This window comes from Manihot esculenta, chromosome 12, assembly GCF_001659605.2.
Source record: "Manihot esculenta cultivar AM560-2 chromosome 12, M.esculenta_v8, whole genome shotgun sequence".
NCBI classification, from domain to species: domain Eukaryota; kingdom Viridiplantae; phylum Streptophyta; class Magnoliopsida; order Malpighiales; family Euphorbiaceae; genus Manihot; species Manihot esculenta.
In genome coordinates this window covers 17692582-17715363 of record NC_035172.2, presented here as the reverse complement: position 1 = coordinate 17715363, position 22782 = coordinate 17692582, and the positions used below count along the sequence as shown (strand labels likewise).

Sequence of the window (22782 nt, the reverse complement as noted above, 5' to 3'; positions counted from 1 at the left end):
CTGGCTGACCAACACAGCTTCGGCTGCCGAATCGCATGCAAAACCATGCAACATTCGGGGGCCGAACTTGACCTTCGGAAGCCGAATATTGAGCACTTTCGGCGGCCGAACTTATCTTCGGCGGCCGAACTTGGCTCCTCTGCCTTGGTTTATTTCAACTCAAAACTCAAAACTAAAGAACTGTAAAACCAGAAAACACCTCATAATACTGAGACAACATAACTCCTACCCTTATATAGAATCCCAACACCCCGGATTCCACCAGACAATAGGAATTCCGGTGCCGGATTCTAGCCGGGTATTACAGGAGTATCTGCTCATTGATCAGATTATTGAGATTTGCTTCGTTGACCATAGAGGGTGTGTTTTGTCTACTAGCAGGAGCGAAAGAAATGATAGTGCCCTCATGTGTAGAAACCTTAGCAGCAGCTCGTGAACTGCCGGGCATTTCGAGAGAGAAAAGAAAGATTTCTTTTAAAGAGAAAGGCGATAAGAGACTAGTTTTAATCCAAATAAACAGAGAAAATTCAATAGAACCAAATGATATGACTGAAACAAAACTGTACTACGATTGGTCATTCTGTAAGAAAGAGAACGTGAGATGGTAGGCGCCTATAACAGCCACTCCGATACTCAAATTAGTAAACGAAGATAAGAGATCCCGTAGTTATAGGCGTAACGAAGATCTAATATATAATATCATTTAACAGTAACTTTCTATGGAGTCTCACTCTATAGGTTGAGAGGGCGAGTCTTAACGAATAGCTGAGATCTGAAGCATCTAGGTATTTTTTTTTTCTCGGTGGGACTGAATATTATCTAATTAAACTCTTGACACGTGATCATGTATTCGAGTGCTAGCTTATGGCCTATTATTTAGTATTTTTGAAATACTAAATAATCTGAGATAAAAATAGATAAAAAATTATTATTTAATATTTGTAAAATACTTTAATTTATAAAATTAATGAGATAATAATAAATATGAGAATAATTATAAGAATATATATAAATATGTGAAAATAATAATAATAACAAATAGCTAAATTAGAAAGATATTTCTTTAAATACACTTTTAAAAATGAGATGATAAAAAATAATATAAATATATATTAAAAATTAAAAGAGTATTTTAAGAGAATATTATTTATATATAATTGATATAGCATTTATAAATTGTACACTATAAAAAAATAAAATAATAATATTAATTTATTAATTAAATTATAAAAATAATAACTAATAAAATAAATTATCGACCCCTAGTCTGAAATACCGAGAAAATATTATTGTAATTTTTTTTATAATATTTTCATTAAAAATATTTATCGTGTTACTTATTAATTTACCATTTAATTTTTTATTATTTTATATTAACAACATATTTATTATATAATACATTAAATTTATTACTCATGATGATCCCACTAACTTAAATTTTTATTATAAATTTAAAATTATATTTCTAATGATTATACTCTACTCTTAAATGATATAATCTTAAAAACTTATAGTTAACATAAATATAACTCTAAATTTATAAATATAAAATGTATATAAATATTTAAGTGATTTATAAATTTTAATAAAACATGAAATGTAAAATATTTTAATTTATTTTACATATTATATAACTTTAACTTATTCAAAAAGACATAAATTAAATAAAACCACCACATCTATCCTTTCTACTGCCACTAAAATAATCAAATTAAAAAGGAAAGTAAAGAAAAGTCATCTAAATGCTGAGAGAGAATAGTTTGCTATGTAATTATGAAGGGAAGTAATGTTGTGTAATCAATTAAAGTTATTTTACATAATAAAATATTTAAAAAAAATTCCACAGAAGGTTATGCTGATCTCGTCTTTAATTTTCTATACACAAAAGTGCAATGATTGATCAAGCTAATTGAATAAATAATAATAGCAAAAAAACATATAATCTAGCAGAAAATTAGCATTCAAACATTACAACCAAATACAATCATAAAAAAGCAAGTAAAACAGTTTACAATAGAATTTGAGAAATAAAGAGCTCAAGATTAGTAATTTGATATTTCATTTGTTAAGCCAGCATTTGCAAGTGAAGTTGCCAGTATTCAAATTTAATAACCAGACAAGCAAATGATAGGAAGTTTGAAACTTTCATATTGGAGAAAAAACAAAGGCTAATAAAATACAAGTTAATACCATCTGGAAAATTCTTTTGGCTTCAGTGACACGGTCTAGCAGAAGCAAGACTTCCTCTTCCTCAGCAGGAAATTCAGGTAACTTTTACCTGGAACATGATGATATGTTGTTCATTCTATGAAGCACATCTCACCCCCAAAACCCAGTGAAAAATAAATTAGTCTCTAAGCAGCAGCATAGAATTTCTAGCCTACCAATAAGCTTCTCTATCAGTAGATACTAATCCAGTTCATACTGATTCACAAACGAGATTGCAATCCCAGATCCTCCTGCATAGGCAGTTCCTTCAACATGATGAATGTAATCTTGCACCCACTCTATATCAGAAAATAAATTAAGTAGAATTATAAGAAATTCTTATACTGCTTTTATTGCTAGGCTGTCCAGAAAAGATTTGTAAAGAAACTTCAAAAAGTGGAAAGCACGTGATAACAACAAATCACTGTTAAACACGATGCAAAGCAAAGGACCTCGAAATTCAGTACTACACAAGTATGTGATAGATAGGCAGGGAACACTACAAAAAAACTGTGAAATTGCGACCAAAATTAGCGACCAAAATTTTTGATCGCTATATAGCGACCAATCAGCGACCATTCTGCTACTACATGAATGAAATAATATTTTTATTTAACAAAAAGCTCAACGACCAAAAATTGGTCGTTATTTGGTCGCTATTTAGCGACCAAATTTAAAATGGTCGCTAAATTTAGCAGGAATTAATAGCGCGAACCATTTTGCGACCATATTTAGCGACTAAACTAATTAGTCGCTAAATAGCGACCAATCAGCAACCATTTCATTTTTAAAATTTTAATTTAATTTTTAATTAAATTTTATTTTATTTAAAATTTTAAAATTTAAATTAAGTGATTTGAATTGGGTATACAAAATGACGTCGTTTTGACAATTTAAGGATACTCTAACCTGATCTCTAATTTCTAATCCCTAATTAATCCCTAATCCTTAATAAAATTAACCCTAATCCCTAATTCTTAATTTTAATCTATAATCCCTAACAAAATTAACCCTAATCCCTAGAGGTGAGCAGAAATCGGTTTAAACCGAAAAAACCAACCGTACCGAACCGATTTGAAAATTTGGTTCGGTTTTTTATACATTTCGGTTCGGTTCGGTTTTTAATTTTAAAATTTTTTATTATTTCGATTCAGTTCGGTTTTGATCAGAAAAAACTGAAAAAACCGAATCGAACCGATTAATGATAATAATTTGTTTTTTCATTAATATAGAGAAATTAAATCATATTAAGATTAAAATATTTTAATTAAATTTAAAAATACAAAAAATAAAGTGTAAAAAATAAAAAAATTATTAAAAATCGAAACCGATCAAACCGAACTGAATCAAACCGAATCAGACCGATTCGGTTCGATTCGGTTTCTGACCAAAATCGGTTCGGTTTGATTTTCATAAACACTAAAATTTCAGTTTTCGGTTTATTCAGTTTGGTTCGGTTTTGAACCGAACCGACCGAATGCTCACCCCTACTAATCCCTAATTTCTAATCTCTAATTCCTAATCCCTAATATCTAATTCCTAATCCCTAATCCCTAATCCCTAATTAACTATACTAACAAAACTAACCGTAATCCCTCATTTATTTTTTCATTTTACTCAAGTCACACTTCCCTCTCTCCGTTAGGGATGTAAACGGGTAGGGTATCCGCGAAAATTAAACTACCCGAATCCGAACCCGATTTATATTAGTAATATCCGAACCCATTCCGAACCCGAATAAAAATTAATTTAAACTATCCGAATCCGTTACTGTAACGACCCGAAAATTGGACCGCTACCGGCGCTAGGATCCGGGTCGACTTAAGGCCGCCGGGACCCGTAGCAAGCCAAACATACATCCTGTAAACCTGTTTAATCCCATACATGATCAACAATCATACATAAAAATTAAAAACTTTTCCTTTAAACATCCAACTCAACCTGAACATACAAGTACATAGTCATAATCATAATCCTGATCCCTATGTGGGATCTCATCAATGCCCCAACGGGCGATACAACATGAGATGAGTTGGCTAACATCTTTATCATCAAATATCTAAGATCATGCATCAACAAGGGATTACAATACTCATAGGGTCAAGCATATCTATAACCTCAATACATAACATACTGTAATCTCTTACATTACATCATAGTACAATTGTCATGTCCATAATCTAACTATTACATAGACATACTTCAATCTCTGGCTAACCTCCTGGTCTACCCTGTACCTACACATCTGGGGTTAGGGGAGAGGGGTGAGCTACAAAGCCCAGTGAGCAGAATAGTAGAAAACAATATATTAAAATTTCATGCTTTCATGGAATGCAACACATCACAACAAATCACATCTCGGATGGTATTGTCACCTATAGTCCTCTACGTAGGTCCAACTGTGCCGGGACGTAGAATGGGTCAACCGGTCTTTCCCTTATCATAACATATCATATGGACCAACTGTGCCAGGGACGTAGAATGGGTACAACCTGGACTTTCTCTTACATCGTGCCAGGGACGTAGAATGGGTACAACCTGGACTTCCATACCATATCATGCCATAACATCATCATCATATCATATGAGGACTAAAGGATCATCCAATAACCAATCCACATCAACATCGTAAATGCAATGCAACATATTCGTGAATACTAATGCAAACAACCTACTATATCTCATGGCATTCATGATGCATGGATTATGCTAAAAATTCATATTTCATTTATTTTTAAAACTTAAAGTTTATTCCACTCACCTCTGGCTAGCTCTGACAAACTCTGTAGCAGCTGGCTCACTGCTGGGGTCCTCGGTTCCTCGGGTCCGAACCTACACGGGTGGACTCCAATGAGGGACCAAACATACGTAAAAATGACTCTAATATACTCCCCAAAAACCCCCTAAAACATCATGAAACAATTACATAAAAACATGTAAGAAATGGCTGGACAGGGCACTTTCGGCGGCAGGTTCGGCGGCCGAAAGTCCCTCCAGAGCCGAAAGTCAGGCAGGTTCGGCGGCACCTTCGGCGGCCGAAACTCCCAGACAGAGACGAAAGTCTCCTTTCGGGGGCAACTTCGGCAGCCGAAAGGCCTGCCTCACCAGCCATGTTCGGCGGCCGAAAGTGCCTTCGGCTGCCGAACCTGGTTTCTGCCAAAGGGCAGAAACTCGGCTCCTTTGTGCATTTTTGCCTCCAAACTCACCAATCATGCATAAACTAGTTCTAAAACATGCATACATATCATACATTACACCTAGGGGCCTCAAACTAGCATATACCCCAACTACAACACTTCAAACATACTCAAACATGCCACATTGTTCAAAAATCACATAAAACCTAACATAGCTCAACTAACTTAAACATGCATTTCTACCCCATAAAACTTCATAAAACTTATTTAAAACATATAAGGAGCTTAAGATCGGCCCTTACCTCTTGAAGATCGAGAGGAAGACGACCTAAACTTGGAGATCCACGAAAATGAGCTCCTGGGTTCCCAAAGCTCCAAAACTTGTTTCAAAAGTTCAAAATCTTCAATGCAAGCTTAAAACTCAAGAAAAATGGTGGGGATTTGAAGGAAAAACACTAGATCTGGGGAGAGGGAGGTCGGAAGCTAGCTATGGCCGAAAATGGGAGAAAGCTCGCCCATTTCGGCTAAGTGACCCTTTTATAGTGGCTGGCCAGGCCACGTTCGGGGGCCGAAAGTGCTTCCGCATGCATGCCATGTTCGGCGGCCGAACTTGGGTTTCGGCGGCCGAACCTGAACTTCCCTCACTCATGCTTTCGGGGGCCTAACGTGCCTCCAAAACGCATGCATGTTCGGCGGCCGAACTTGACTTTCGGCGGCCGAACCTGGGTTTTCCTCCAAAGACTTTTCATGCAAAAACTCATTAGATTTTCATACTTAAAATCATGAAATACCTTAAAACATTTTATGAAAACATGTTTCTACCCTACTAGAGGCTTCCGATATCCGAGATTCCACCGGACGGTAGGAATTCCGATACCGGAGTCTAGCCGGGTATTACAGTTACAAACCCGATTATTATTATTCAAATAAAACACGAACCCGTTTAATTTTATATATTTTAATTAATAATTTATATAAAAAATATTTTTCATTAATAATTTTCATTTAAAAAATCTAATATTTCTAAAGAATATTTAAATTTAAATTTTTAAATAAAATTATATAAAAAAAATTATAAATATTATTATAAAATATATTTTTTATATTAAATTAATTATTTATATAAACGGGTTCAGGTAGTGGATACCTGTACATAAAATCCGAATTCGATCCGAATCCGCAACGGGTATTATTTTTAAAACCCGAACCCATTCCAAAGCCGATTATAACTACTCAAATCCGTTCTATTAGGGTTCGGTTCAGTTTTAAATTCAAAATTTTCGATTAAATCGAACCGAACCAAAATCACCTATACTACGTCGTTTTGAAATGTACCCTTATTTGCCCTAAATCTAAAAGTCAGTAGAGAAGCTAATCTCCATTCCACGCCGCCTCACATCACACATGCCTCTGCCTCCTCACCTCACTGTCGCTCTCTAGTCTCTCTGTCACTGGTGGATTTGCAGTTTTCTCCCAAGGTTTTTTCAATTTCTCTAGCTTCTAACCCAAATCCTCTCTCCAAGTGCTTGCTTCTTTGTGTTGTTGACATTTTTTTCGCTTTCTGATGTGTTGCATGCAAGAAGAGCCTCTTCACGGCCTCCACACAATCGTCGGCGTCGGTCGTCGCTCTCCACACAATCGTCGGTCGTCGCTCTCCAGTCCATCGGCTCTCCGCGCCGTCAGCAACTTGGTTGTCCTCAATCCTCTGTCTTCCTCAGCCCTCAGTCTTCCTCAGTTCAGTCCTCAGTCCTCATCAGCAACTGTAAAAGGTAAGTAATTTTATTTTTATAAAGAGTATGTTCTGAAAGGAGAGTGTTTATGATATGCAAACACTATCTGTAGACACAAATGATATTTGTTCATTGTGAAATGCATCCAGGCATGCTAACTTCTACATCGAGCCATTGAATTGGGGATTTTTGTGTCTGGTTCTTTGTTTTATAGTCATTTTAGAAGGCATAAGGGGAACTGTTTTGGGTCTTTTATAAAAAGTCATTTTGAAATAAATGAATTCACGACAAAAGTGGCTTTATTTTGCAAGAATTCTGACTCATTTAATGAAGTGTTCTATTGAAAACCCTTAAAAACAACCTACTTTAACTCACATTTATTTGTAAATAAGGGCAAAATAGAAAATGAGGACGTTAATTTTAGTTGTTAGTTGTTCCAAAAACTAGAATTCAAATGAACTCTCATTTTAAAATTGATTCTGGACACATGAATTTTCTTACAAAATCGTTTTTATTGGATTCTTTTATGTATATCAAGTCTGACAATGGAGCACCTTTTATATTCACTGGTGGCAGGTGATCTTTGATTTCCGTTTTTTGGCTCTTCTGGCTATTGGAGGCTCATTAGCTGGTTCACTCTTGTGCTTCTTAAATGTACTTTCTTCTACCCAGCATTTATCAACTTCTTTCATTCAGTCGCATAGAATTGGAATTTACATTAATTAATTATGATGGTAGAGCTTTAGTATTTTGTCCAAAGGAGTTTATTGGCTTTCTCTCCCACAGTGAGAGGCTGAGTACACCTGCCTTTCTCTGCATAAGTTGGTAGCTGCTTTTGATACAAAACTTGTGTTGTTTTGGTCTTTTGAGAGGGTTGTGCTTTGAAATGTGAACTAATAGCTCTAGCTTAAGTGTATGAATTGCAGTTAAATCAACATTAATAGAAAACTATGTGCAGAATGAGATTAATTCTGTCACCCCTTTTGATCTATTGCAGGGTTGTGTTTACATTTTTGATGCATACAAAGTTTATTGGAGTAGTTGTGTTAAAGGAATTCACACTGGACAGATGGTTCTGCGCTTAGTCGAAGCTATTGGTAAGCTTCTCTAAGAATTAGTTCAATGCTTTGTTTGATTTTTCTAGTCTTAAGAGCATTCATGTTAATTTCACAAAATATTTTATAGGGGAACTAATTTTGAGAATACACATATGTAGGGTGCTCTCAATCAATTTTCATGTATTGAATTTTGTCACTGAAGTTCATTCTCAGAAGTCCAATTTATGCTGTTTCCTATTTTAAATCCGAAATATGAAGTTTCTGTTGAAGATGAACATTTATGCTGATATATCTATGCTGAATGCAGATGTTTATCTTGCTGGAACTGTGATGCTAATCTTCGGCATGGGCTTATACGGATTTTTATCAGCAATGTGCCTCCTGATGTTCCTTCCCATGTCGACCGAGCCCTAAAAGGCTCTTCCCTATTTGGAATGTTTGCTTTGAAGGTAAATTTCACTCCCTGAGAAACTTGCTCACTTTCCAGGAATTTTTCTGATGCAATTGAAAGAATTTTTTTGGGGTTTGCAGGAGAGACCAAAGTGGATGAAGATTAGCTCACTTGATGAACTGAAGACAAAAGTAAGACATGTTATTGTTATGATTCTTCTGGTGAAGATGTTTGAGAGGAGCAAAATGGTGACAATAGCTACAGGAATTGATTTACTAAGCTATTCTGTTTGTATTTTCTTATCATCTGCTTCTTTATACATCCTTCATAATCTGCACAAGTCAGATTAAGGGTAGATGTCAGAATTCATATTTATAAAAACTTGCATATATTGTATTTATTAATTTATTGTTAGTATTAGTTTTGATCTTCGAGAAATGTACACTATATTTTTGCAGTTTCCTGAAATGAATGATAAGGATATGTTTTTAAAAGTAAAAAAGTCAAAAGTTCTGCGTTTGCCGGGAGTCGAACCCGGGTCTATTGCTTGGAAGGTAATTATCCTAACTGATGGACTTAAATCGTTTTATAGTAAAACAAAATTATTGTTTTGATTATTCAATTTCAAATAAAATACCAAAATATTTTTAATATTTAAAAAAATAATTAATTAGTCTCTCCTTTAATTTCACCAATTTACTTTCACACAGCGATCAAATGCTTTTCCCTGAGGCGATCAAATAACAACGAAATAGCGACTAAACTAGCGACCAAAACAGCGACCATTTAACGACCGAAATTTAACGACCAATTTACTTCCACACAGCGACCAAATGCTCTTCCTTGAGGCGATCAAATAACAACGAAATAGCGACTAAATTAGCGATCAAAACAGCGACCATTTAACGATCAAAATTTAACGACAAAACAGTGACTATTTAGCGACTAATATTTCTAATACCTAATTTGCCATGACACAAAATTAGCGACCAAAAAATGGTCGCTGATTGGTCGCTATTTTAGCGACCAATTTCCAGATTGTCGCCAAAAATTTAGCGACTGGCCAAACACCGACCATTTAATTTTGGTCACTAAATGGTCGCTATTTCATAATAGCGACCAAATTCTGCCTTTTAGTGACCAAATTTTGGTCGCTAAATCACTGTTTTTTTGTAGTGAAAGAAATTAAAACCTGGAAGTTCTTATAATTCTCTGATAAATCATTAAATTTTACATCCATAAATAGCCATGTGAGTAAAAACTTGTGCATTTGGAGATATAGAAAAGCCTCCATTCATTGGGCAGACAGAATATAATTTATAAAGAATTCAGGTAAAAAGTTGCAATGGACAATGAAAGGTTTAAAATTTGTGTGCACACTGCTCATTAAATAATTATTGAAATATTCTCTTTCTTTGTATGTAAGAAATAATTATTGAAATAATTTTTGAAACATTCTCTTTCTTTGTATGTAAGAAATATGTAAGAACACTAACAATATTCCCATTATTATAATACTAAAATAAATCATGTACCACCTTAGTTTGTTAATTACATGTCTCCCAACCTATTACATGAGATACACAAGTAACCAGCTGAATAACACTAATTTGCAGGAACTAGATTAGATAGAACTTCTCAATTGCTAAGAGGGAAAGAATATTGAGACCAATTAGAGGTTAAAAAAAAGTTCTAGAACACAACACAGTAGCTTCACACATTAAAAATTGTGAAAGCACGCTAGAAAAAGAAAAATAAAAAGCCTAACCTTTGAGTTTGTAGGGATATCATAATTAATAACCATATCCACTGATGGAATATCAAGTCGTCTACTTGCCTCATCAGTGCATATAAGAATACTGCACTCTCCAGCTTTGAACTTATTTAAGGCTCCCAGTCTCTTTGACTGTTGCAATATTCCACTAAAAGTGAGATCCTATTTGTTAACAAGGAAAAAGATATCCTATAATTATATAAGAATCAAGAACAAGTATTTTGACTAAATCAGTCTACCTGAGTCATATGACCATTAATTGGGATGGCCCTTAAACCAAGATTTTGGAGGACTAAGGCCAAAAAAGTAGTTGCATCACATGTTCGAGTAAAAAACCATGGAAGTACTTCTAGACATCTTTGTCAGAATATATCCAAGGTAGCAATCCTATAATCATGACAAATAAAAAGAACCTGACAAATCATTAAATCAGTTAGCCAAGAAATAAAGCAGCCCTTGGTTCATTGAGTTCAAATTGTCACACAAGAATAATCTTGAATGAACAAAAGAAAAAAAAACTAGTATGTATATTATGAGAACCAACAAATTACCTAAATTCAATATGCACAATACAGTTGTACCTTGCAGTTCTTCATGATTAATTCACTATAGATGAACGCAAATGAAAATCAGAGTTTATATCACCTAACTTTTTTCCCTTGCCATAATAATAAAATCCACATGTATGCAAAAGATGAATTAAAGATCCTTTTTCTTTCCTCCATAAAGTATAATTTAACAAGGAATATAAATTTTTTGCCTTATTCTTCCACAAGGGTCTTCACAGGCAGCAATCACTGAGTCACATGATATAACTTCTAAGGTATGCTGTTCCAAAACTTTATTTTATTCAACAGATTCAGATCAAGCTGCAGTCAATTTTTAGGGGTCAATCCTCTATTAAACTGTTTGCTAAGAATTACTGCACCAACTATAAATGAATGACCACCAATTATCCTTTTTCTAATCAATAACATCCACTGAAGTAATCTGTAATACCCGGCTAGAGTCCGGCATCGGAATTCCTGTAGTCCGGTGGACTCTCGGGTGTCGGAGGTATCTCGAAGGGTAATATATGTGTTTTCTAAGATGTTTTCAGTGTTTTGAATGTGTTAGAATGGTTTAAGGACTAAGGTTTTGAAAGAAAAGCATTAGGGAGAACTGCAAAGGTTCGGCTGCCGAAGGTCACTTTCGGCCGCCGAACCCTGCATGGTTTCGGATGCACGTATGGCCGCCGAAGGTGGTCTGGCCAGCCACCTATAAAGGGCGCCAAGTCGGTGGAAACAGGATATTTTGCTTCCATCTTCAGCCAGAGGTGTCTCCAAACCCTTCCAAAGTTGACTTTGATGATTTTTGAGTTTTCCTTCAAAGTTTTCATGAGTTTTAAAGGTTTTATGGTTGGTTTGCCGTTTTGAGCAAAATCACCAAGTTTAGAAGTTTGAAGCTTGGAGAGTAGCTTTCTTCATATCTCCACGTTAGGATCCTTCAACCTTAAGTTCTTCAAGAGGTAAGTGAAGATCCTGAGCTTCTAGCATGTTTTTGAAAGGTTCTATGAAGTTTGTATGGGTAGTATGCATGTTTAGGTTTAGAGGAGGTTTTGTTGATTTTGATGTTCAAGCATGATAAGTGTTATTTGATGATGTTTGTTTGGGGTTTTAGGTTAGTTTTGGACCCCTTTGTGCATATATATGTGTATATGCTAGTTGGGAGTAGTTGATATGCATGTTGTAGGATTTTTGGGTAAGTTTGCATGAAGCAGAGCAAGGTTCTGCCCTTCGGGCAAAACCAGGTTCGGCCGCCGAAAGTATGTGAGTTTCGTCTCTGGACGAGACCTTCGGCCGCCGAAGGTGCCGCCGAACATGCATGAGTTTCGTCTCTGGAGGGGGTTTCGGCCGCCGAACCAGCCGCCGAAAGTGCCCGGTCCAGCCTTCTTTTGCATGTTTTATGTGATTGTTTCAGGATCTTTTAGAGGGGTTTTGGGGAGTTTCTTAGAGTTGTTCTTATGCTCGTTTGATCCCTCATAGAAGTCTACCTGTGTAGGAACGGATCAAAGGAATCAGGGAGCTCAGCAGTTAGCACAGTGTTACGTTCGTGCAAGAGTCTTTCTGAGGTGAGTGGAATGGAAACTCAAATACTTGTCTCATGAAATCATGTTTCATGCATCATGATGTACCTAGGTTGTTTGCATTAGCCCTCACTAAGATGATGCATTGCATTAGTCCATGCTTATATGAGTAAGAGTAAAAGAAATCCAAGGGAGGAAGGACGCTTGCGTGAACTCCTTGAGGAAGGACGCTTGCGTGAACTCATATGGGGAAGGACGCATGCGTGAACCCAGAACGGATAAGATACATGATGTAAGATGATTATGCTATGAAAACCAGGCTTAACATAGAATGAGTACAATATGCACAAGTTAAGCTCTGGAAAAGAAAAGAAAAGAAAAAGTTTTCAATGTTTACAGAAAATGTATGATCATGTATGAGATTTCACAAGTACACAGAGTTCACAGCAGGCTTACTACGGGTCCCGGCGGCCTTAAGCCGATCTGGATCCTAGTGCCGGTAACGGTTCGGTTTCCGGGCTGTTACAGAGTGGTATCAGAGCACAAGGTTCGTATGGTCGGACCTTTAGAGAATGATGGGCTCATAGAGGTGTAGTTGGTCAAGCACACTAGGAAAACATGTCCACTAGGATAGGATGTTAGTCCTGTCTATCTGATGATGCTGTGAAATGCCATGCTATATACATGTGCATTATGATCTATGATGAATATGTGCTTATGTGCTATGCTATATGTTGTGTTTTCAGAAAGATAAGATGCGAGGAACTCGTCGATCTGCGAGATTGACTGGAGTCCCACCAGTAAGTGAGGGAATAGCTGCTCGTCCTCCTGCTTTGCCAAGGGCAAGGACTCACAGGTCAAGCAGAGAGGGAACGTCACAAGACCCTAGAAGGTCTTCTGACGAGAGCAGAAGAGGAGTAAACAGAGGCGGAAGAGTAGAGGAAGAAAGAGAAGCTAGGGGTGTGGAACAGAGTAGAGATGTAAGCATGGGTGTAGGAAGGGCCGAAGAAGGTATGGGGGAGTCGCAGGGAGGCGCACAGGCCTCGGGATATGGCTATCCACGCTTTTCACAGGGCCCAGGGTATCCGATGGGAGGTATGTCGGATTTCTCTAGTTTTGCTCCATATCCACCGTATATGCCCTACATGCCTTATCCCTCCTTTTATCCACCCTATCCCATGTATCCACCCCCACCTTATCCAACAAGTTCAGCCCAACCAGAAGCAGTACCTCCACCACCACCACCTGAACCAGTAGCCCCTGTTGTGGAGGCACAGCAACCCAGTTCTTCAGGAGGAAGAAAGGTGAAGATGACAGAGTACTTAAAGTTGGATGCTCCTAAATTTAACACGGGAGATGATCCCTTTGAGTATCTCAATGCAGTTAGAATGATAGCGAGTGAGCTGGGTGCAGATGATCATCTGGCCATTGAGATGGCAGGGTTCACCTTAAAGTGCAAGAAAGCTAGAGAGTGGTTCAAGCATTATGTGGACCCTCGAATAGACAGTATAACATGGGAAGAGTTCGCCAATGAATTTGCTGGGTGGGCTTTTCCTGACAGTTCTAGAGAAATGAAAATGGTGGAATTTGAGCAGTTGAGACAGCTGGAGGGAATGAGTGTAGATGCATACACTGATAAGTTTTTGGAGTTGTTCCAATATGTGGGGCACGCCTATAACACTGAAAAGAAGAAAGCAAGGAGATATGCCATGAGGTTACACCCTCGGTATTTCTCTTTGATCCAGGCAGTGGAGAAAGATAGTTTTCACTCGATTGTAGATGCAGCAAGAATGATGGAGGCTAGTGTCAGTTGTCAAGAGACAGCAAGGCGACAGGTGGCACAGTCCTTAGGTTCTAAAGCTACTAGTGTAGCTTCGTCCGGAGATAGGAGAGGAGAGAAGGGTAAAGGGAAAAAGAGCAAATTCTGGGGCAGAATGAAATCCAGTTTAGGACTGGGTAGAGGCTCAGGTTCGGGCGCTGATAAGCCAGTATGTCCAAAACTGTGGAAAGCAGCATGGAGAAATTTGTCTGAAGGGATCTTCAGCCTGCTATAGGTGTGGGCAGGAAGGGCATATGGCAAAGCAGTGTCCTAACATGACCTCTATGGCATCATCACAGCAGATGAGCACAGGCAGTATAGCACAGCCAACAGCTCCAGCCATACCACCAAGCAGTGGCAGAGGCAGAGGAAGAGGGGCAGCCTCTTCATCAGGGATGGGTTCTCGAGGTGCTGGTCCGTCAGCCCCAGCACGGATTTTCACCATGACTCAGCAGGAGGCAGACACTTCGAACACAGTGGTGTCAGGTAATCTCATCATTGGGTGTTCAGAGGTGTATGCTTTGATGGACCCCGGTGCTTCTCACTCTTTTATTGCTCCTAGAGCCGTAGCGAGGTTGGGTTTGATAGTCTCCGAGTTAGAGTGTCCTCTTTGGGTTAGTGGACCCAGATGTGACCCATCATTGGCAGAGTCAGTCTGTCGGTCCAGTTCAGTATGTATAGAGAGTAGATACCTTCCAGCTGACCTAGTGGTTCTAGAGTTGACAGACTTTGATGTCATTCTAGGGATGGACTGGTTATCTACGTATGATGCTACCCTGAACTGTAGAGATAAGATAGTGAGTTTCAGAGACCAGGATGGGTCGGAGTGTGTCTTCAGAGGAGACAGGAGGGGGACACCTAAGGGTTTGATATCAGCCCTTCAGGCTCATAGGATGTTGAGGAAGGGGTGTCAGGGGTTCATAGCTCATGTGAGAGAGCTAGACAAACAGGTTAGGGAACCATCCACAGTACCAGTTGTTAGTGAGTTCCCAGATGTGTTTCCTGAAGAGCTTCCAGGACTACCACCGGATAGGGAAATAGAGTTCGAGATTGAGTTGATGCCCCATGCCAGACCGATCTCTATTCCTCCCTACCGGATGGCACCAGCAGAGTTGCGAGAGTTGAAAGAGCAGTTACAGGATTTGGTAGCTAAGGGTTTCATCCGCCCGAGTACCTCACCCTGGGTGCTCCAGTATTATTTGTCAGAAAGAAGGATGGACCTCTTAGACTTTGTGTCGACTACAGGCAGTTGAACAAAGTCACTATCAAGAACAAGTATCCTCTACCCAGGATCGATGATCTCTTTGACCAGCTGGCAGGAGCAGGTTGCTTTTCTAAGATTGATCTAAGATCTGGATACCATCAATTGAGGATTAGGGAAGAGGATGTAGTCAAGACCGCTTTTAGGACCAGGTATGGGCATTATGAGTTCCTAGTAATGCCGTTTGGGTTAACTAACGCCCCTGCAGCATTCATGGACCTCATGAACAGGGTGTTTAGGGAGTACCTGGATCGCTTTGTGATCGTCTTTATAGATGATATCTTGGTGTACTCCAGGAATGTAGAGGAACATGCCCAGCACCTGCGGATAGTTCTTCAGACCTTACGAGAGCATGGCTTATATGCCAAGTTCTCTAAGTGCGAGTTCTGGCTAAGGAGCATTTCCTTTTTGGGTCATGTCGTTTCAGAAGAAGGAATAGCAGTGGACCCTAAAAAGGTAGAAGCAGTAGCCAACTGGCCTACACCCACTACAGTGACAGAGATCAAGAGTTTTCTGGGTTTGGCAGGCTACTATAGGAGATTCGTACAGGACTTCTCGAAAATAGCTGCTCCTATGACCAGACTGACCAGAAAGAACCAGAAGTTTGTATGGTCAGAGGAATGTGAGGAGAGTTTTGAAGAATTGAAGAGACGGTTGACTTCAGCACCGGTGTTAGCTCTGCCGATCAGTGAGGAAGATTTCACAGTGTTCTGTGATGCATCCCGAGTGGGATTAGGTTGTGTGTTAATGCAGAAGGACAGAGTGATAGCTTATGCTTCTAGACAGTTGAAGAAGCACGAGCTGAACTACCCGACACACGATCTTGAGATGGCAGCTGTTATCTTTGCACTTAAGATGTGGAGGCATTACCTCTATAGGGTAAAATGTGAGATCTATACGGATCATAAGAGCCTACAGCACATCTTAAGTCAGAGAGAGTTAAATGTGAGGCAGAGACGGTGGGTAGAATTGCTCAGTGATTATGATTGCAAAATCCAGTATCATCCGAGTAAGGCTAATGTTGTAGCTGATGCCTTAAGCCGGAAGTCACTTGGCAGTTTACCCACATTTCAGTAGAGAGAAGGCCGGTGGTGAAGGACTTCTACAAGCTTATGGATGAAGGGCTACAGTTGCAGTTATCGGGTACAGGTGCTTTGATTGCACAGATGAGAGTTACACCAGTGTTTCTTGAGCAAGTGGCTCTGAAACAGCACGAGGATCCTGAGTTAGTGAAGATTGCCAGGACTGTTCAGTCTGGCAATAGTGCAGAGTTCCGATTTGATAGTGAGGGGATTCTTCGTCATGGTAAGAGGATATGCGTACCAGATGACCCTAGTTTGAAGGAAGACATTATGAGAGAAGCTCATAATGCGAGGTATAGCATTCACCCTGGAGCCACCAAGATGTATCAGGATCTGAGGAGAGTGTATTGGTGGCCAGCAATGAAGAAAGAAGTGGCACAGTATGTGTCAGCCTGCGAAACATGTCAAAGGGTGAAGCTAGAGCACCAGAAGCCGGCTGGAATGCTTAACCCACTGCCTATTCCAGAATGGAAATGGGAGAATATAGCGATGGATTTTGTAGTGGGGTTACCGGCGACGTCCAACAGGCTAGACTCCATCTGGGTGATAGTGGATAGACTGACTAAATCTGCTCACTTCATACCAGTCAGGAGTAACTACTCTGTGGACAAGTTAGCGCAGGTATATGTGGCAGAGATAGTGAGGTTGCATGAAGTTCCAGTGTCGATAGTATCAGATAGAGGACCGCAGTTCACCTCCAGGTTTTGGCGGAGTCTGCAGAAGGAGATGGGCACAAGATTGGATTTCAGCACTGCTTTCCATCCACAGACAGACGGTCAGTCAGAGAGGACCATCCAGACCATCGAAGATATGTTGAGGATGTGTGTATTAGACTTTGGCGGTTCTTGGAGGCAGCATCTACCTCTGGTGGAGTTTGCCTACAATAACAGCCATCATACTAGCATAGGGATGGCTCCTTATGAAGCTCTGTATGGAAGGAAATGCCGAACACCTGTTTGCTGGGAAGAAGTTGGCGAGAAGGCTCTTGCAGGGCCAGAGATTGTAGAAATTACCAGCAAGTTGGTGCCGATCATCAGAGAGAGGATCAAGACAGCTGTCAGTAGACAGAAAAGCTATGCAGACGTCCGTAGGAAGCAGCTAGAGTTCCAGGAGGGGGATATGGTATTGCTAAAGGTGTCTCCGATGAAGGGAGTGGTTCGCTTTGGAAAGAAAGGTAAACTAGCTCCACGGTACATTGGTCCCTTTGAAGTCCTGCAGAAGGTCGGGAATGTATCGTACAGACTGGCTTTACCTGCATCTATGGAGAGGATTCACCCGGTATTCCATGTTTCTATGTTGAGAAAATTTGTGTCCGATCCGAGTAAGGTTCTCAATAAACCTGATGTAGAGATCCTAGGAGATCTCACTTATGTAGAACAGCCAGTGCGGATCTTAGACACCCAGATCAGGAAGTTAAGGAACAAGGAGATACCAATGGTGAAAGTCCTTTGGAACCATCACAACCTAGAGGAGTGCACGTGGGAGATCCGGGAGTCTATGCTCCAGCAATACCCATATCTGTTTGGAGGTGCGTGTTTCCCCTTTTCTATGTGTTTCTGTGTTTATCTGTGTGAGGAACATTCGGGGACGAATGTTCTTAAGGGGGGGAGAATGTAATACCCGGCTAGAGTCCGGCATCGGAATTCCTGTAGTCCGGTGGACTCTCGGGTGTCGGAGGTATCTCGAAGGGTAATATATGTGTTTTCTAAGATGTTTTCAGTGTTTTGAATGTGTTAGAATGGTTTAAGGACTAAGGTTTTGAAAGAAAAGCATTAGGGAGAACTGCAAAGGTTCGGCCGCCGAAGGTCACTTTCGGCCGCCGAACCCTGCATGGTTTCGGATGCACGTATGGCCGCCGAAGGTGGTCTGGCCAGCCACCTATAAAGGGCGCCAAGTCGGTGGAAACAGGATATTTTGCTTCCATCTTCAGCCAGAGGTGTCTCCAAACCCTTCCAAAGTTGACTTTGATGATTTTTGAGTTTTCCTTCAAAGTTTTCATGAGTTTTAAAGGTTTTATGGTTGGTTTGCCGTTTTGAGCAAAATCACCAAGTTTAGAAGTTTGAAGCTTGGAGAGTAGCTTTCTTCATATCTCCACGTTAGGATCCTTCAACCTCAAGTTCTTCAAGAGGTAAGTGAAGATCCTGAGCTTCTAGCATGTTTTTGAAAGGTTCTATGAAGTTTGTATGGGTAGTATGCATGTTTAGGTTTAGAGGAGGTTTTGTTGATTTTGATGTTCAAGCATGATAAGTGTTATTTGATGATGTTTGTTTGGGGTTTTAGGTTAGTTTTGGACCCCTTTGTGCATATATATGTGTATATGCTAGTTGGGAGTAGTTGATATGCATGTTGTAGGATTTTTGGGTAAGTTTGCATGAAGCAGAGCAAGGTTCTGCCCTTCGGGCAAAACCAGGTTCGGCCGCCGAAGGAATGTTCGGCCGCCGAACCCTTTGAGGAGGCAGTTTCGGCTGCCAAAGCTTGCCCCCGAAAGCTAGACTTTCGGTTTAGAAAAGGACTTTCGGCCGCCGAAAGATGAAGTTCGGCCGCCGAAAGTATGTGAGTTTCGTCTCTGGACGAGACCTTCGGCCGCCGAAGGTGCCGCCGAACATGCATGAGTTTCGTCTCTGGAGGGGGTTTCGGCCGCCGAACCAGCCGCCGAAAGTGCCCTGTCCAGCCTTCTTTTGCATGTTTTATGTGATTGTTTCAGGATCTTTTAGAGGGGTTTTGGGGAGTTTCTTAGAGTTGTTCTTATGCTCGTTTGATCCCTCATAGAAGTCTACCTGTGTAGGAACGGATCAAAGGAATCAGGGAGCTCAGCAGTGAGCACAGTGTTACGTTCGTGCAAGAGTCTTTCTGAGGTGAGTGGAATGGAAACTCAAATACTTGTCTCATGAAATCATGTTTCATGCATCATGATGTACCTAGGTTGTTTGCATTAGCCCTCACTAAGATGATGCATTGCATTAGTCCATGCTTATATGAGTAAGAGTAAAAGAAATCCAAGGGAGGAAGGATGCTTGCGTGAACTCCTTGAGGAAGGACGCTTGCGTGAACTCATATGGGGAAGGACGCATGCGTGAACCCAGAACGGATAAGATACATGATGTAAGATGATTATGCTATGATGCATTCCATGAGAGCATGTGTTATTTATTGACTCACTGGGCTAGTATAGCTCACCCCTCTCCCCTCATCCCAGTGTTTGCAGGTTGTAGACCTCAGAGTTCAGAGGGTAGCAGGGTAAGAAGAATGGAAGGATATGTAATAGATAGTATGGACATGTGATTGTAAAGAGATAGAGTGTACTGTACAGTGTATAGAACAGTGCTTGACCAATCTATGAGATGTAATCTATTGGTATGCATGATCATTTTATGAAATGATTTATGAGATGTATGCGATGAAAACCAGGCTTAACATAGAATGAGTACAATATGCACAAGTTAAGCTCTAGAAAAGAAAAGAAAAGAAAAAGTTTTCAATGTTTACAGAAAATGTATGATCATGTATGAGATTTCACAGGTACACAGAGTTCACAGCAGGCTTACTACGGGTCCCGGCGGCCTTAAGCCGATCTGGATCCTAGTGCCGGTAACGGTTCGGTTTCCGGGCTGTTACATAATCTAGTAATTGAAAGAGTACAAACCTTGTATTTGGCAAGAATAAAGCGTTCTTGCTGCTTCAATGTGTCAACAGTGGAATATTTAGATGCTGCTTCTATTTGAAACAATTGAAGGACTTGCATGAGTTACCAGTAGCCAAAATGAGCATGAAGAAACAATAAGATGGATGGAAATGATATTACCATACCTTCACTGGATTCCTTAGACATGCCCTTTGGAGCTTTTTCACCTACAAAAATAAGAGGACAAATTGTCAAACTTTCATCCTTGCAGCATCTTTCTTTATATTTTTTCAACAACTTCTTTCATTTCGTGAAACAATATTATCAGATACAGTTAGACATAATATATGTGCTACCAAAACAGACTATTTCACAGATAGTAAACTATCATCTACACTCATATAGGAGCTACTTCTCCATCATTAGGCAGTACAGATAAGCCACAATCAAGATAATACAACATTTGACAAAATAAAATAAAATTAAAAAAAATTGCATGAATGTTTGACAAGTTGGTGCCACCAAAAGAATTCCTCTCACGAGCAGGAAATATAGCAAAACCCTCAAAGCTTCTTTTCGACAAAATTACCACATTTCTTTTACATACCTTTTTGGTCTTAGTTGTAGAAAATAAGTATGTTCTTTGATCCCGTGGTATAACCTTTAGAATTTCATCAAGTGATCTCTTAAAATCCTCATTTAGCAACTTGTCTGCTTCATCTAAAACCTGTTCAATGCACAAAAAAACAATAAACTATTCAAATGAATGAAAAACTTATATCTAATAGCAGCCATAGAGCATCTAAGTATATATATATATATATATATATCTTAAAAAGATAGTAACTTAAATCATAACTTTAAAAGACCATACCAAGTATTTCAGTGTGCGTAGAGAAAAACCTTTTGTGTTCGACAAATGATCCACAAGACGTCTGGGGGTTCCAACCTACAACGAAGCAAGAAATTGAAAAAATCTTTTCCCATTCTTAGAATGTAATATATTATTATATTTGTTTAACATTAAAGGCAAAACCAAAAGGAAAAAATAATACACAACATACTGACTAAACAGTGTTGAACACACCCTATTACAGTTTTGCAAAATGTTAAAAATACTTACAATGATGTGCGGTCGCTTTCCAAGTGCGATAGCCTGTTGCACCATATCTACCCCACCAATAAGCTATTAAAAAGAGGGATAATGAAAGTTTAATACTCAAAATTTAATGGCTAAGTTAAAAACAAAAAAATTGTTATAGTTTTATGAAATGAGAAATAGTTAAATCATAAAACCTATTCTATGAACATCTTATCAGTTCAGAGTAAAAGCCTACTACAAGACATTTCACACCAATGCCAGATCCTAAAGCTTCAAATTGCTCTGCTATTTGAATTGTCAATTCCCTTCAATAACAGAAAAATAAAATATAAATAACCCATCTATAGATATAAAGAATTCCTAATTAAATCAAACAACTACTGTTCACAGTCAAACAAAAATAGGTAGGCACAAAAACCTCGTAGGAGACATCACACAAGCAAAGAACGATTGCGTAGATTTCTCTGAAGCTTCGAGAAGCAATTGCAATATGGGAAGAGTAAAAGCTCCAGTTTTACCAAAACCCGTTTGAGCAAGATTGATCAAGTCTTTGCCTAAAAATTTAAAAAGTATATAGTCATCATCAGGAATAGATCGTCGACTAAAACAAATATAACTATGAATGAGATAAATTCATAATAAGAAAAGAGAATAAACCTTCAAGGGCATAGGGAATTGCTTTGACTTGTATCTTCGTAGGGTTTTTTCATCCCAAATCATCACACGCTTCCTACAATTGTTCGCATATCCCTAAATCCTTAAAAGTCTTCACTTCTTCTTTCTCTTCTGCCATTTTTCAGCTTTAGAAACAAAAAATTATCACTACTTGTGCCTCCGAATTATTTGATTGAGGGAATTTTAAAAAACTGTGCCTAACCAAGTCAACAAAGCTGAGTTGTTTAAGGCAGGAGACGATGGTGCATGAATAATAACTTGCGGCGGCGAATAGGAAGGAGAACGGCAAGGGTTTAGTAGGATCTCAATGGTTGAGCAAAGTGGTGCGTTTTATGTGAAGCGACGACGTATAATTAATCTGCATTTTTTAATTCCCTCTTCATCTTACTCTCCCTACCCACATTTAAAAAAATAATATTTTTTATTAATCCATAAGTGTAGTATGCTTTTTGTGTTGGTATAACCCATCCTATTGTTTCTTTGTACTCATAAAGTAATATAATTAGCTTCTCCTTTTTTAAGTGAAGTGTGTCTTCAGCTGTGCAGAACCTAAAGAATAAGTTGTTTCTTTGATTTCAGCATCTGTCTTGGAATTTCAATCGTCCAAACTGCCCGAAACTGGGTTCTACATAAAACATTTAGTTTGTCATCATGACTAAACTCAAATGTATTTTGGCTCAAAGTATCAAGAACATCAATATCATTACCATTAGTTACATCACAAGAAAATTTCAAAGAATCATAAACATTAAATTTAATAACTTCCCCTTCAAATTCTATAATGAGTGTACCATCATGCACATCTATTAGCGTGGTAAGAAAATGCCTACCCAATAAAATATCAACTATAATATAAAC

The 22782-nt window shown here is 38.8% G+C and overlaps 2 pseudogenes; one reads left to right on the top strand and one right to left on the bottom strand.

Annotated features, from left to right (window-relative positions):
* Positions 1–1896: 1896 nt before the first annotated feature.
* On the bottom strand, positions 1897–22042 carry LOC122721269 (annotated as a pseudogene).
* On the top strand, positions 6919–8898 carry LOC110627566 (annotated as a pseudogene).
* Positions 22043–22782: the final 740 nt, after the last annotated feature.